This window comes from Mastigoproctus giganteus, chromosome 8 (assembly GCF_048544385.1).
Source record: "Mastigoproctus giganteus isolate SK-2022 chromosome 8, ASM4854438v1, whole genome shotgun sequence".
Classification (NCBI taxonomy): domain Eukaryota; kingdom Metazoa; phylum Arthropoda; class Arachnida; order Uropygi; family Thelyphonidae; genus Mastigoproctus; species Mastigoproctus giganteus.
Window position 1 is genome coordinate 48,015,912 of NC_143582.1, and position 15,207 is coordinate 48,031,118.

The 15,207-nt window shown below is 37.4% G+C and overlaps 1 protein-coding gene across 1 annotated transcript in view; it reads right to left on the reverse strand.

Annotated features, from left to right (window-relative positions):
• RpL24 (ribosomal protein L24) overlaps nt 1–15,207 on the reverse strand; it is a 46,517-nt gene that overhangs the window by 14,148 nt on the left and 17,162 nt on the right. The gene's annotated exons all lie outside the window — the stretch shown is intronic.

Below are 15,207 nucleotides of genomic sequence, written 5' to 3' on the forward strand. Positions count from 1 at the left end.
CCTTCCTTCTTTCTTTTCATGTCATAATTTTGGGTAGGATGCTCTGGCCCCTGCCCTACTCAAATTTGAGAAAAGTGACATTATACACTTTATTGCTAGTATAGCTGTCATTAATGATTGTATCATATATTGTATTCTTCAAATATTTTCAGTTCTCATGAATAAAATTATGTATTTATTTTTATTAAGTATTGGCAAATATAAGTGTATCACTCTACTAGATAAATTTCTAATGGGGCATTTGATCAATAGGAGATTAATAATAATCATATATTGAAAAATACTAGGGAAAAAAAAAAAAATATATATATATATATAATATATATTTTTTTTAAACTTAATACCAACTGGATAAATTGGAGAATTTGCATACAACTGGAGAAATTTAATAAGAATTTAGAATATAAGTATTATGGGTGAAAAGGGCCGAGTATTTAGGTAACCTAAGTTGGACTTCATTGTTCTACCCTATAAATAAACACAGATTATAATAAAATAGTGAAATTAAAATGATGTAGCTAATTATTGATAATTGGATACAATGAATGAAATGTTAACTAGGGCTAGCTCCACTCAATATATCCCATCAGTAATTGGCTGAGGCTATCTGTTTCTGTTTGCCATTTGACAGTTTGTCTAGGTTCAAATATACTGAGAATATAATTTAAATATAGTTTAATTACTTTAATATACGTTAACTTTAGCAGAAAACTGGCAGAATAACCGCTAGCCCAACAGATAGCTGTGAAAATTAATAATAAAAATAATGGAAGTGAATCAAGAATAACTGGCTGACATTCCCTGGTCCTATTTCACCTATCCGTTTTGCACAATATACTTCCTGTTTCCCCAAAAACATGTACGCAATAGACTAAGATTACACTCACTCTATAAACCAAGAACAAAATGAATATTTTGTATAACATTAAAAAATTACAGTGGGGCCCCAACATCCGATGGTAATTCGTTCCACAAAACCCATTGTATGTTGAAAATATTGTGAAGTATACTTCACAAATATTGTGTGTATACTGAGAAAATGAAAGAAGATATTTGTTGATATTAGACTTGAACTTCTGTAGACTGTAATTTTCAGGAAATACGTATGAAGGAAGGTTGTTCCAGAAAATGGCAGTTGAATGAATAAACGAGGAAGATGGAAAGTTGGTTCTGTGAGTTTGAAGTTGGACAGTAAATGGATGTTGGCTGGTGGCGGCATGTGTTCAGACTGTTTTGAAAGAGAGAGAGAGAGAGAGAGAGAGAGAGAGAGAGAGAGAGAGAGAGAGAGAGCGCAGGAATTATAGAAGCCTATTCAGAAGAACAGTGCACATGGCAGTATCTGTAGAAAAGACATGCAGCAGAAACAGTACGTCTATGAGACTGTTAGAGATGAGTCAATAATTAACCCAACTGCCCTCTTCTGAATGGAATCTAGAAGCCTGAGAGAGGTTTTGGGGGCACCGCCCCAGATGTAGGAACAATATTCCATGGTAGGGCGGGTTTGCGATTTGTACAGAGTGAACAGCTGTTTGGAAGAAAAGTAATGCCGAGAGCAAAAGAAAACCAAGTTTTTTAGATGTCGAGGAAGCAATATTTGTAATGTGCTTGTGCCAAGAGAGATTAGAAGTCAGGGTAATCCCCAAAAGAGATATACCATTATGCCAAGAAATCACAGTGTCACCAAAGATGAGCATAGGAGCAGAAGAAGTCATTAATATACAAGAGGAAAAGAGTGCGGGAAAGAACTGAACCTTGGGGGACACCAGCATTAGTGGAGAAGTTAGAAGACAAGAGAGTCATCTACCATCACCCTCAGTGAGCGATCAGAGAGAAAACTGGATAACCAATTACAAAAAACAGATGGCAAACCATAACATGGAAGATTGTTTAGAAGACCTTTATGCCAAACAAGATCGAAAGCCTTTGAGATATCAAGAGCAACTGCTTGTGTTTCACCAAACTTTTCCAATGAATTTGTCCAAAAATGGGTAACACATAAGCCAGAATATCACCAGTGGATCGACACTGACAGAATCCATACTGGCGATCGTTGATCAGACGGAAGGTTTCTAGGTAGTTTAAGAGTTGGCAGTTAACTGATTTCTCCATTACTTTAGAAAGAGTAGAAGTAATTGCAATGGGACTATAAAGGACTGGATGGGAATGATTTGTCACCCTTTTTAGGAACTGACTGGATATGAGCAAATGTTAGCATCTGGTGAAAATAAAGTTTGAAAATTATCGATCAGGTTACAGTTAAATGAGCCGACCAGGCTAGCCGAGTGGGTAAAGTACCTGCCCGGCAACCCAAAGGTCGCGGGTTCGATTCCCGCCTCGGGCTTGGATCAAAGCACTGCAAAAACCTTGGGAGGTGCAATATGGCCACAGAAGCCGATGCGCCAACAACTACCAAATCAAAAAAAAAAAAAAAAAAAAAAAAACAGTTAAATGAAAGGGATACGATTTGTGGATTTCGGGAATACCTAACTGATAAGACGGTTTCGGAAGAATTGAAGCATTTGATGACAACTGAGTATGATACCAATTTCATGGAGTGAATACGAACAAGGATTTTCACAAATGAATCTGACTGTCAGCCGAACCAGAGCTTCGTTGATGACAAAAACAATTTCTCCACTACTATTTCTTAAAATTGTAGCCCCACCACCGACACGCTTCAATTCAGCAAAATATGTCGATTCATGGCTGCTTCGGAAACGTCATTCAGCAACCGACACAAACAGTAAGAAAAGGCAGCGGCATAGTGTGTCAGATGAGAACTTAATAAAAATTTGGAATATTCTACAAAAACTTTATTATGAAATTATTTTGACTTATTTTTTACACATTTTACTTATTTTTTTATATACTTGAATAATAAATTTATGCTTAATAAACTGTGTGTTAATATACTCAATTTGTTGTTCTTATTCCAAAAACATTACTACTAAAGTAACAATATCAAGAAAAAAAATTTTAAGAGTACTTTTCGCATCCTTTTAAATCTCAATTTTTCCTGATAGCAAAGAACAAGTACTGGCACCTATTTTTTTCCAAAAAAAAGCACTGCATATAACATAGTTAAAATGTATTTCAATTGATATTTTACCTGCTAATCGCCAGCACTGTTGGCACAAAACGCTATATACATGGTCAGGCATGTAAAAGGTGACATGTAAAAGGGAAGAGGAAAATAAGTATGAAAGAGATCACTGCAATCTTAAACAAAAATGTGTTCTGCTTTCTAACTGACAGAAATGTTCTAAAGCAAATGTTACATGAAGTAAGGCAACTCTAAGATATAGTCCAAGTATAACTGAAATGTCAGAAAGGTATTTTTCACCATTTAACTGATGAAGGAAAGGCACTCTAGACTTTTCAAACAAGTTTGTTTCCAGCATCTGCTAAAACTTGGAATTTGTAATAAATTGTTTCTCTGAAAGTGGAATGCAAAGTTTTGTGATACAAACAAAAAAGGAAAGCAGATAGGACAAATTGTTATGTTCTAATTGAAAAACTGGAATCTAAAGCTGAAGCCTCTTATTAAAAATATGGTGCCACTTGCTCTATAAGATTGGCATTACCTTTAGATACCAGTTGCCAGTCAACATTGTATATACATGTTCTTCTCAAAGAATATATCTTTTATTTTCTAAGAGTGGTTTCTGTAAAAAATTTTTAAACCACATACTTGTTCAAAATAAGTTTCAAAAGGACATTAAAGTTCCTAAATATGTGCAACATGAAAGGAAACCAGCCTTGGCAAAAGAGGGACAATTTCTACAAACTGAACACTTTTTCTTTCTTAGAGTTAAAAGGAACCCAGAGGGAAAGAAGTTGTCCTTTTTTTGCATAAGGAGAAATTAAAAGTAAAACATGTAACATGTTTTACTTTTAATTTCTGGATCCAAAAAGGATAACAAACTGCATAAACTATACATTTTGACATCTGTCCCGCACTTCCTTTACTGTTTCCATTTAACATTTTCTTAAATTTTTGCTATTCTTCATAATAATATAATAAAAGTATAAAGAAAAAGGAACAAAAAAGCTAAGTGATATCATCAACATATGATGAGCCAAAACAGCTCATATACAGCGAGGCGTGGAGGCTACATGATTTCTAACTGTGTCTTGTGGTATCTAGTATCAACACGTAACCAGCAGATCCTTTAACTCCTGTAAGGTCCGTGGTTGAGATGCCACAGATTGGAGTTGCTGTTCCAACACAAACCACAGATGCTTGATGGGATTGATGTCTAGGGAATTTGGAGGCCAGAGCAATACTTGGAAGTCTTCCTCATGTTCCACGAACCAGTCCAGCTGAAAGACAGCACCGCCAGAGGGGAAGACCGTTGCCACGAAAAGGTGTACCTGGTCAGCAATGATGTTTAGGTAGGTGGTAGACAACACAGTGCCCGTCACATGGATGACTAGACCCAGGGTATCCTAGCAGAACACTGCCCAAAGCATGACACTGCCACCAGCTTGTTTTCATTCTGCAGTGCATCCAGGCACACGATACACACATACCCAGCCATCCACATGGTGCAACAGGAAATGTGATTCATCTGACCATACGACCTTCCAATCACCCAGGGTTCAGTTTCGATGCTCGCATGCCCATTGTAGGTGCTGTCGCCAGTGAACCGTGGTTAGCATGGGCACTCTGAGGGGCATGCGGCTACGCAGCCCCATTTTCAGCAGGGTTCGATGTACTGTGTGTTGTGATACATTACTTCCATCACCAGTATTTCAATTACCCGGGAGTTGTGCCACAGTTGTCCACACACGTACCATCCGAGAAAGCCTTCCCTCAACTTGAGCATCGATTAGCCGTGGTCATCCAACACCTAGCTGGCTGTTCATGGGTTTTCCCTCCTCGTACCACTTTCTATATGTATTAACCATAGATGACCGTGAGCACCCCACCAGCAGTGCCATTTTGGATATGCTCTGACCCAGTCGTCTGGACATTACAATTTGGCCTTTGTCAAACTCGCTTAGGTCCGCTGCCCCTCCCATCTCAAGAAAAAGAGTAACACTGATTAACCGAGCTCAGTACCAGGTGTTTTTTATACCGTGTCACGACCCGTGCACGTTGCTTCGATTTGCACAACAGCTCGCTAGTCATAATGTTTTGGCTCATCGGTGTATATATTTTTTATAACTTAAAGGTTTCTATGCATAAGCAAAGTTGCTGATTACACTAAACTTTTCAGTGGCTTTCAAAAACTTGGGTTCAGTGAGAGAAAGAATCTCTTTTAGCAAAGATCATCTGTGTTAAAAGTACTCGAATTATATAGCAATAGCAAAACATGCAATTCTTTTACTCAGCAACACATGTTGAGTAAAAGAATTGCTTGTTTTGGTATTTATTATGTGCATCAGCATCTATGGCCATAGTGCACCATACGTATGATAAGTAGTAAAAGAATTAACTAATAACGTAACGTGCAAAGCACTTGTTGAGCAACTCACTCTGCATTTTATGTATGAAAATTAGTAATTATTTGACAACTTTGCAATTAAGAAGAGCTTGCGAAAATAAATATGAGGATAGAATGTGCCCATATGTGATTGTGCCTTTAGAAAATTTTTAATAAAAACTACCCCACCAATATAAACTTTAATTTTTGAATGTAATGCTAAAATTGGGGTCAGAATTATGATCTAGATTTTATGATTTCTAAATTTATATTTTGCAGAAATTTTTTTTTCTTTTTGATGGGAAAGTTTTTCCTTGCCCTCACCCTTAGTTTAGAGCCGAATGGCATCAGTGAAATAAAGAAAAACAAAATAATCACAACAGCTGTATCATGAGCTGAGGCAAGGCAAACTGTTATTGTATAGCCAGCATCATATACAATTTACTATTTGTGGTTAAATAGACAAAATTTAAATTTATAAAGTGTAAATCTAAATCCTAATACAGTTTAACATAAAGTTCAAAATCTCAAATATGACAAAAGGGGGGAAAAGAAAAGTTCAGATGATAAACAACCTAAACTTAAAAATAAGCAAGATCAACACCACATTTCAACTAAAACACTGCTGTATGTACATATACAGAAATAATCCTTGTATGTGCTGGTCCCACAGAACCTAGTTATTGTCGGTAAGCTATTGCCAGAGAAATGGGAAATATATTGTGCAAAAAGGATAGGGGGAATAGGACCATGATATGTATGCCAGGGGCAAAAGTTGACAAAGATGTAGAGCAGATATCTTTTAAGAGCACAAAAGGTGATACAGTTGTATGCACTAGCACTAATGACATTAAAAGTAGGAGATCTGAGTAAATGTTGTCAATGTTGGAAAAAAAAAAAAGTCATGAGTTAAAGGTTAAATTTTAATGTGTCTGCAATTCTGCCCAGACACAATAGAAAGGAGTATATAATGATAGTCAATCAATTTGGCCTTGGAGAAATTGTGCAAGGCTCATGGGGTAGAATTTTTCTTGGAAAATCTGTGTTAACAGGAGAGACTGCTTCTATAGGGATGGGATACACTTAATTAGAAAGTGTGCAAGAATATCTCTGATACTATCGAGCAGTGTTAGGCAGGTCGGAAAATTGCTGGCTTTGGGGGGGGGATACACAGACAAATAAATTAACTAGAGCAGCAGCCTGGAAAGCAAGGTGGTGGTGGGGATTTCAATAACTGCAGGGAGACATCATGGAACAAGTAAATAGGCTTTGTTTGGATATCTAAGATTAAGAAAAGGTGCATGTATACCTTATTGTACACCAATGCTAGGAGTACAGTAAATAAATTTGAAGTGCTAGTCAAGACATCAACGGCAGATATTGTTGGGGTATCAGAGACTAGGTGTCACACATATATAAGGAATGCAGAATTTGAAGAGTACAATGTGTGCATAAAGGACAGACAGGATGGGATGGGAGGAGGGGTTATGCTGTAAGTTAAGAAACATAAAATCAAAGGCAGTGCATCCAGTCGACATGGGTGGTCAGAGCACTGTTGATTCAGTTTAGTGTACCATAAGCACTGGGAAAACAAAAATGAGAGCATGTTATAGACCTAATGACTGAATGTCTTAAAATCAGTGCTGGCAGAACACTGTAAACCTGGTAAGCGGAGCATAGGGGTGCTGAAATTTAAAATTTTTATTATAATACATAGTGAAACTATCTCAAGGGCACCAAATATATTCCTTCATAGGGGGTCCAAAAACCGAAGGATCAACCTGCTTACAACGTGTGGATTTTAAATTTCCAGATATCAACCTGAACATAGAGCGGTTTTTCACTCGCACACTATCAAGACTTTTGTGGATTTATTGGATAACGGTTTTCTATAGCAGCATGTTAGACGGAGTAATACTGTTGATGTGATTATTTTTTGTTAACACCTGGCACCACCATTCCGTGACGGGACTAATTGTATGTCTATCATTGCTGTAATTAAAGATTCTATTCTATTCCATTCTATATTTATGCATTAAGAACCTACAAATAAAGGAACCACTAGGTGGCACTGATCACAGTGTACTCTGTGGGATTTACTTAAACATGTAACTACCATCAGAGGTAAAGGGAAGGGTTTTTGCTTTCATAAAAGTGACTACAAGGACTCATGTAGTCTAAAAGGTGACTACATGGACAGTTTTTAAATTCTATTTAATTCTATACAGTGGGACCAAAGCAAATTCAAAATTGGAAGCATTCACGGAATTAACCTTAGAAGCTACTAGGCTTTTCATACCAACTAAGAAATACTGTTCAAGGTTTAGGCCTAAATAGAAGTTAGATGAACTAATGAGATTTGGGGCAGAAAAAAAAAAAAAAAAAAATGCATGTGATGCATATAAATTATCAGACAAAAACCAATGGTAGATATAAGCTAGTCTGTAATCAAGTCACAAAAGAGGTTGGGTAAGGCACATTACAAGAAATAATAAGCTAAGGCACATTACAAGAAATAATAAGCTAAGGCACATTACAAGAAATCTCTGACAAAGGATGCAAAGAAAAACAACAAAAACTTCTTATGTAAACTCTAGAAGGGGATGAATCGGACAAGTCCACTTCATATTGATGGTTCAATTGTTGATGATCCTGTTTAGGTAGCTGCCAAACTGAACAAGTATTTTGCATCTACATTCACACACAAGATATTTTGTAGGGAAGTAGAGGCCATAAGCTTATCAAGCTTGAACAGGGAGCTAAATGATTTTGTAATAACTGAGAGCAAAGTGGAGGAGAAACTGTTGAAGTTAAACAAGAAAGGCACCTGGGGTGGATGGAATCTATCCAGTTATATTAAAGGAGACAGCAAAGGAAGTAAGCAAAGCCTTAGCCATAATTATAAGAGCACCACTGGATTCAGGGAAAGTCCACACAGACTGGAGATGTGCAAATGCATCCCCAATTCACAAAGGAGGGTGGATCAAAGGGTGACTTGTATTAGTGCTTTTTTTTGTAAAAAAATAGGTGCCAGTACTCATGAAAGCCTTTGCTATCATGAAAAATTGAAAATTAAAAAGGATATGAAAGATAATATAAAAGTTTTTTCCCCCTGATATTGTTACTTTCGTAGTAATGTTTTTGGAATAAGAACAAATTTAGTATATTAACACAGTTTATTAAGCATAAATTTATTATTCAAGTATATAAAAAATAAGTAAAATGTAAATAAAATAAATACTGAGTACGGTTAAATACTGAGTGCTGGGCACTCAGAATGAAGGGTTTGTAGTCACGAATGGTCATTAGTGTAGTATCTCAAATAGAGCTTTATGGTAACTGAAAAGTTTCTAGTACCCCGGCTTGGCCTAAAACTGAGGAACTAACGAAAACGTCTATTCAAGTCTTTCCAGTTGTGAACGACAAGGGTGGGAGAAGCGACTGGCAGGTGAGGGCTGTGTAAGACTCTGAGCAGGCACCTTCCCACCACTGCCACCTCAACACTGGCTCTCTGAGTACCTCCTTGCCGGAAAAATTCCAGCCTTGAAAATTGTTAAAAAATACTTCTCGCCGCAGAATTTATAAATGACCTTTATAGAATTATTAACTAACTATTTAGCAACCTTTTTTGTCACCAAAAGGAGAGTTACTTAGTAAAAAGAAGTGCGCTATCGAAGTGCAATAAAAAAATTTTTTTTAAAATTTTAATACAAAAAGTAAATAATAGATTTCAACTGGAATAGTTTTCCCTTGATAAGCATCGAATAATGCATAGCTAATGTGATTTTAAAGTTCTTAGCTCCATAACTCTAACAAAAGAAAAGAAGTTCTTTTGTTAGAGTTATGTACCAGAGGACGAAATGCACATTCCAAGTTTGTTGAAAATTTACAAGAAACTGGTTGTTCTGAAGCTGCACAAATACTAAATCCAATTTTTACAATTAATTGTTATTTATCACAGCCCAAAGAAGGGACAACAAATGGATGCTCAAATGGTAAGATTAATTTAAATATTAAGGCAAGCAAGCTGGTAACTCCTTCCCAATTTTATACATGTTTAGAGCAGTGGTTCTTAACCTGTTTGCATTTGTGCAGGATGTGACAGGCCCTCCAAACTGTTGATAGTGCACTAATTGTTGTTTGATTCAAGGTTAATGGGTACTAATTATAGACAGTTTTACTTGTGCAGTCTATATTTCTTTTGTAAGTAGACAGTTATTGTTTACTTAGAATTATATGTGGAAAGTGCTTCAGGCATTGCATGACCATGTTTGCTACAATTCCCATTGCAGCACCTCCTGAGTGCTGTTCCAAATTTTGAAATTTTGTGCTCTTAACACTTTTATAAACTTGAAAATGAAGGTTAATGAAAGTGAATATCGATGCTACTGTTTGCTGGAAGATTTAATGTCATGATAGGTATGCCTTGTGGCAAGCTGGAGTGAGTATAGGTAAATAAGGTAAAAGGACTAAATGAAAAATAGTGTCTATGAAACAATTACGTGCCAGAGTATTACTGTTATATCAGGTCTTTCCACAAATAAAAAAAGAAAAGTTGGTGCGAGTGGGTGAGGAGTTAGCTAAATAGATCAACACACCACCATATCAATTTGCTGCATATTTTTAATTAGCTACATTGAAATATGCAGCATTTTTTAGTTGATTATTTGAATATTGCTTATTCTTTGTAGCATGCGTGCAATGCCAGGGGCTCACACCTGGTGAGTATGGGCTCGGCATAACCAGGGTCCTGAGCTGGATATCATCATTCTTCTCTTTCTTGGTGACTCCCTTCTACTTCTCTCTCTCTCTCTCTCACATGGGGACGCCTCCGTAGCCAGGTGGGCAGGATCAGCAGTGCATAGCACATGCTTCTTGATTAGACCGGGGTTCGAGCCTGCGACCACCAATAATTTTAAAAATATATTTTAAACATACTCGTTGAGCTCTTTCCAACAGTGTATAATAAGCTATAGGTTGTTGACAACATTTTAACCCCAACCCCTCTCATTTCGAAGACAAATTTTTGTCAACAATGATCGATATGGCATTATGTTGGCCCACATGATGTACAAATCCATTCAAAATTTCAAGTCAATAGGTTGAGTGGTTCCAGAGATACAATGCTGTGACATATGGACAAACAGATAAGACAACCAAGTGACATTTTAAAGGTCCTTCGTTAGACATTTTAAAGGTCCTTCGTTAGACGTTATAATAAGTAAAAATAATTTCATAATAAAGTTTTTGTAGAATATTCCAAATTTTTAATTAAGTTCTCATCCGACACCATATGCCGACTTCTTTTCTTCCTCTTGCTGAATGAGGTTTCCGAAGCAGCCACGAATTGACATATTTTCTTGAATTGAAGCCAGTCAGCGGATGGCCTACAATTTTAAGAAACAGTAGTGAAGAAATTGTTTTTGTCATCAACAAAGCTGTGGTTGGGCTGACAATTAGATTCATTTGTGAAAACCCTCATTTACATTCACTCAATGAAATTGGCATCCTACTCAGAGCATCCATCAAATGCTTCAATGCTTCTTCAAAATACAACCCCAAAATCCATGAAATGTATCTCTTTCATTTAACTGTAACCTAATTGACAATTTTCTAACTTCATTTTCACCAAATTCCAACATTTCACGTTTAGAAGGTTTAATACCTTCGTTGTCCTCGTTTTCCTTCTCTCGTCATCAGTATTGTCACTAGTTCTTAAAATTTGAATTTTTTTGTTTTAAAGTATCCAGAATGTCGTCATTCGAATATTCAGGTACTGTGACCATGTAAACAGAGATAGGATAATTTACGGAAGACTGTGGATAACGCACTTCTGCAAAACAACAGATGATTATTTGTCGGGGTAAAAGAAAATCACTCTCCTAATTCTTGAACGGGACGCACCTACAGTTTATTCACAGCAGTGTCCAACCTACGGCTCGCCCGGAAAGTGAACTAAAACAGCATTTTAAATTTTGTTAATTATCAAAAAAAATTCTCATTAAAATGTTTTGTTCAGTAAATGTAATTGTGTATTGTACTTAATAAAATTTTCGAATATTTTCAATTTTACTTTTTACATGCAACAAGATATGGAAAATGTAACACACTAAAGAAATCTAACTTTGAATTTTTTTGAATAAGGCCCCCATATGGGTTTGCTATGTTTGTTATCTGGTTTTTAGGAGCATTAGCAATTAAGGCCATATTGCTCCGGGGATATGCGGTGGTCATTCTCTGACCTTTCCGCATCCTCCATATTTGGTGGTGACGGGCTCGAACCCCGGTCTAATCAAGAAGCGTGTGCTACGCACTGCTGCTCCTGCCCACCTGGATACGGAGGCGGCCCCCATATGGGAAAAGTTCGGACACCACTGCAGTAGTTGTTGTTATTATTTGGATTTTAGGAGCATTAGCAACTAAGGCTATATTGCTCCGGGGATGTGCGGTGGCCATTCCCTGACCTTTCCGCATCCTCCGTATTTGGTGGTCATGGGCTCGAACCCCAGTCTAATCAAGAAGGGTGTGCTACGCACTGCTGCTCCTGCCCACCTGGCTATGGAGGCGCCCCACTACAGCTGCAGTAGAAGGTGGACCACAGCCCACTGGGAATACCCCTTGATCTGCTCACTGCTGACCAGCGCGACTTCTCCGTATGTGAGACAGGTGGTCGTATAGGTTTTACCAGGTACCACAAAGTTGTAGAATGGTAATCCCTTTAGCTCTCTTAATTCGCGAAGCAGCACTATTTGCCTAAAGGCCAGAAATGCAATTTAACTTATTTAACTGTATTAAGCTTAATATAGTATAGTGCGTACCAAGTTAATTCTCTCCAAATCCATTCACTATATGAAAATTTTCTCGCTCAATGGAAAGTATTTTAAATCTAACTTCTAAGGGGAATTCAAAATAATTCACTATAAAAGGACTTCATTAAACAGAGGTCTGACTAAGCAATTTAGAATTATAAAAACGGTTATACAGTTTTATATAGAAAATATAGTGGATTCTGGTTATTTGGGGCACCGGTTAATCGGGGCAGCCGTTTATTTGGGACAAATCTTAAAAAAACAGAACCCAATTGAGAAAATAGCCAGGGTTTATTTCACTTAATTGGCACAACATGCCGTTTAATCGGGGCAGGAGACCGCAGCACTAGAGATTGCCCTACGATTGTCTCCGACCGTACCACGCAGTTTAGTTGGATTTCTGGAGATCACAACCATAAAACAAAAACAATTAGCAGTCACCTGTTTATTGGGCTTTTCTGTTAGTGCAATCTGTCATAAACGGATAGTAAACTCGATCTTATTGAATTTGTGATAATAGCGAAAACTGGAATCCTGTGGGTTAGGGTTATTATGGTGAAATGTGTTTACACTTCTACTCTGTTCTCACTTGCGATATCATGTTACTTGAAATTTGGATTTGCTGTGCTCTTTGTTATTGATTATTTATCTTTTTACTGTTTTAAATTTTAACCCTCACCCACAAATGTCAGTGAACAGAAATGTCAAATAGTTAGCATGTACATATTACAGTACATATTAATTATTCCGATTATCACGTATCATTTAATTTTTTAATTGGTAATAAAGGGTAAATTTGTGCTTAATATTTCTTTACTTTTATAGCCTGTGGATAACAGGAACGAGAACAAGCGTAGCCTGTGCGGACGTACATTTTTGCCGCTCCTGGAACAGAGAAGTTTTTTCTGATTTATTTTCTGTTTTATTAGCTTAAATTGGCATATTAACTTATTTTCTAGAGTAGTTTTATATTCTTATTTATGATACTTAGATTAAAGTAACTTAGATAGAGATTTTCTAGGTATTAGTATTGGAAAGGGTATCAAATCCACGTGTTTACCGTTCGTAAATAGCCGCCGTTGTTACGTGATACAAAATATCTCGAAATAGATAGCATAAGCTTAATATAGTATAGTATAGTACATAATATTGTCCATTAATCAGATAATTAATCTTGTTGAACTTCATTGTCAATTAAATTGTACTTTTAACTATACATATAACAACTTGGGTTACGTAACATAAATAATTAGTAAAAAATAAATGAGTAATACTTAACTTGATACGGAAGTTATATAAAGGGATTTCGTAGATAACACTCGATACTGAAACATAAATATAGCGTTATAACTGTGTTGAGATATAAGTTTAGGGTTTTAATTTTGTACTGAAATTGAAATTAAATCGAAATCATGACTCTGACCAGAGCAGCAAAGCAAAAGGCTCAAGCTAATGGGAGTGCTGTGGCTCAGGGGAGAACTGAGGGGGGGCAGTTGCCCTCTGAATCACAGCCTATTAAAATGCACTACTTGCTTGATGTTTGTGGAGCAGTCAGGTACGGGACATGATACTGCCATGCATCGTGTGTGCGTGATGCAAGGAGTGTAAGGAAATCAGGCGACAACTCAGCATTGTTATGGGCCTATATGAGAGCTTGAAGGACAGGGTGGATGCCGTCGAAGGAATTAAAAGAGAGGGGCCCATCAAGCTCTCAGCTGCCCACATCAATGCCAGAGCTTGCACTTGGTCATTGCGCAACACAGCGGCAGCCCCCCAAGGCAGAATGCGCTGGTCCCAAAGGAACTAGTAGTTGTTGGTGACTCTAATGTCAGGGAAACGGGAAACATGCTTTGTAAAAAGGATAGGTGGAACAGGACCAGGGTATGTCTGCCAGGGGCAAAGGTTGATGACGTTGTAGAGCGGATATCATTTTTTAAGGGCACAAAAGGTGATATAGTTGTACACGTTGGCACTAATGATATTAAGAGTAGGAGACCGGCGGAATTACTTAACAAGTACAGGTCACTGTTGAAAAAAACAGTGAATTAGGGTTGAATTTGAAAGTGTCTGCAATTCTGCCCAGACACGATAGGAGGGAATATATGACGAGAGCCATGTCGATCAATTCGGCCCTGGAAGGATTGTGCAAGGCTCAAGGGGTAGAATTTTTTTCAGCCTGGTCTGTACTTGTTAACAGGAGAGACTGCTTCTACAGGGATGGGATACACTTAAATAGAAAGGGTGCAAGAATGTGTTTGCTGATGCTATCGAGGCAGTGTTAGGTGGGTCGGAAAACTGCTAGATTGGGGGGGATACAAGGACTAATAGATTAACAGTAGCCACTGGCAGAGGTGAAAGTGATTCTTGCACTGCTTCTATTGGAATGAGCCGCAGCTTGGAAAATAAGATGCAGGATATTTCAGAGACTGCTGGGAATCATTGGGGTACAAATAAACACATAGGTTGTGTTAGGGTAGCTAAGAAAAAGAACAGGTGCATGTATACTTGCATGTACACTAATGCTAGCAGTTTAGTAAATAAATTTGATGAATTTGAGGTACTGCTCAAAACATCAAAGGCAGATATTGTGGGGATTTCAGAGACGTGCTGTCTCTGAAATCCCCACATAAGGAATGCAGAACTGAAATTTGGGGAGTACAATGTCTACAGAAAGGATAGACAGGGTAGGAAGGGAGGAGGGGTTATGCTATTAGTTAAGAAATACATAAAATCCAAGGAAGTGAATCCAGTCAACATTGCTGGACAGTGCAGTGTTGAGTCAGTTGGTGTGACATAAGCATTGGGAGATCAAAATTGAGAGTAGGAGTGTGCTATAGGCCGAATGATACTGATGAGTATAATAAGAAACTGTACGGGGAAATAGAGTGGGCTAGCAAATCAGAGAGTCTTATAATGTGGGGTTTTAATTTCCCAGATATTGACTGGAATTTGGGGACTGGTCACTCACA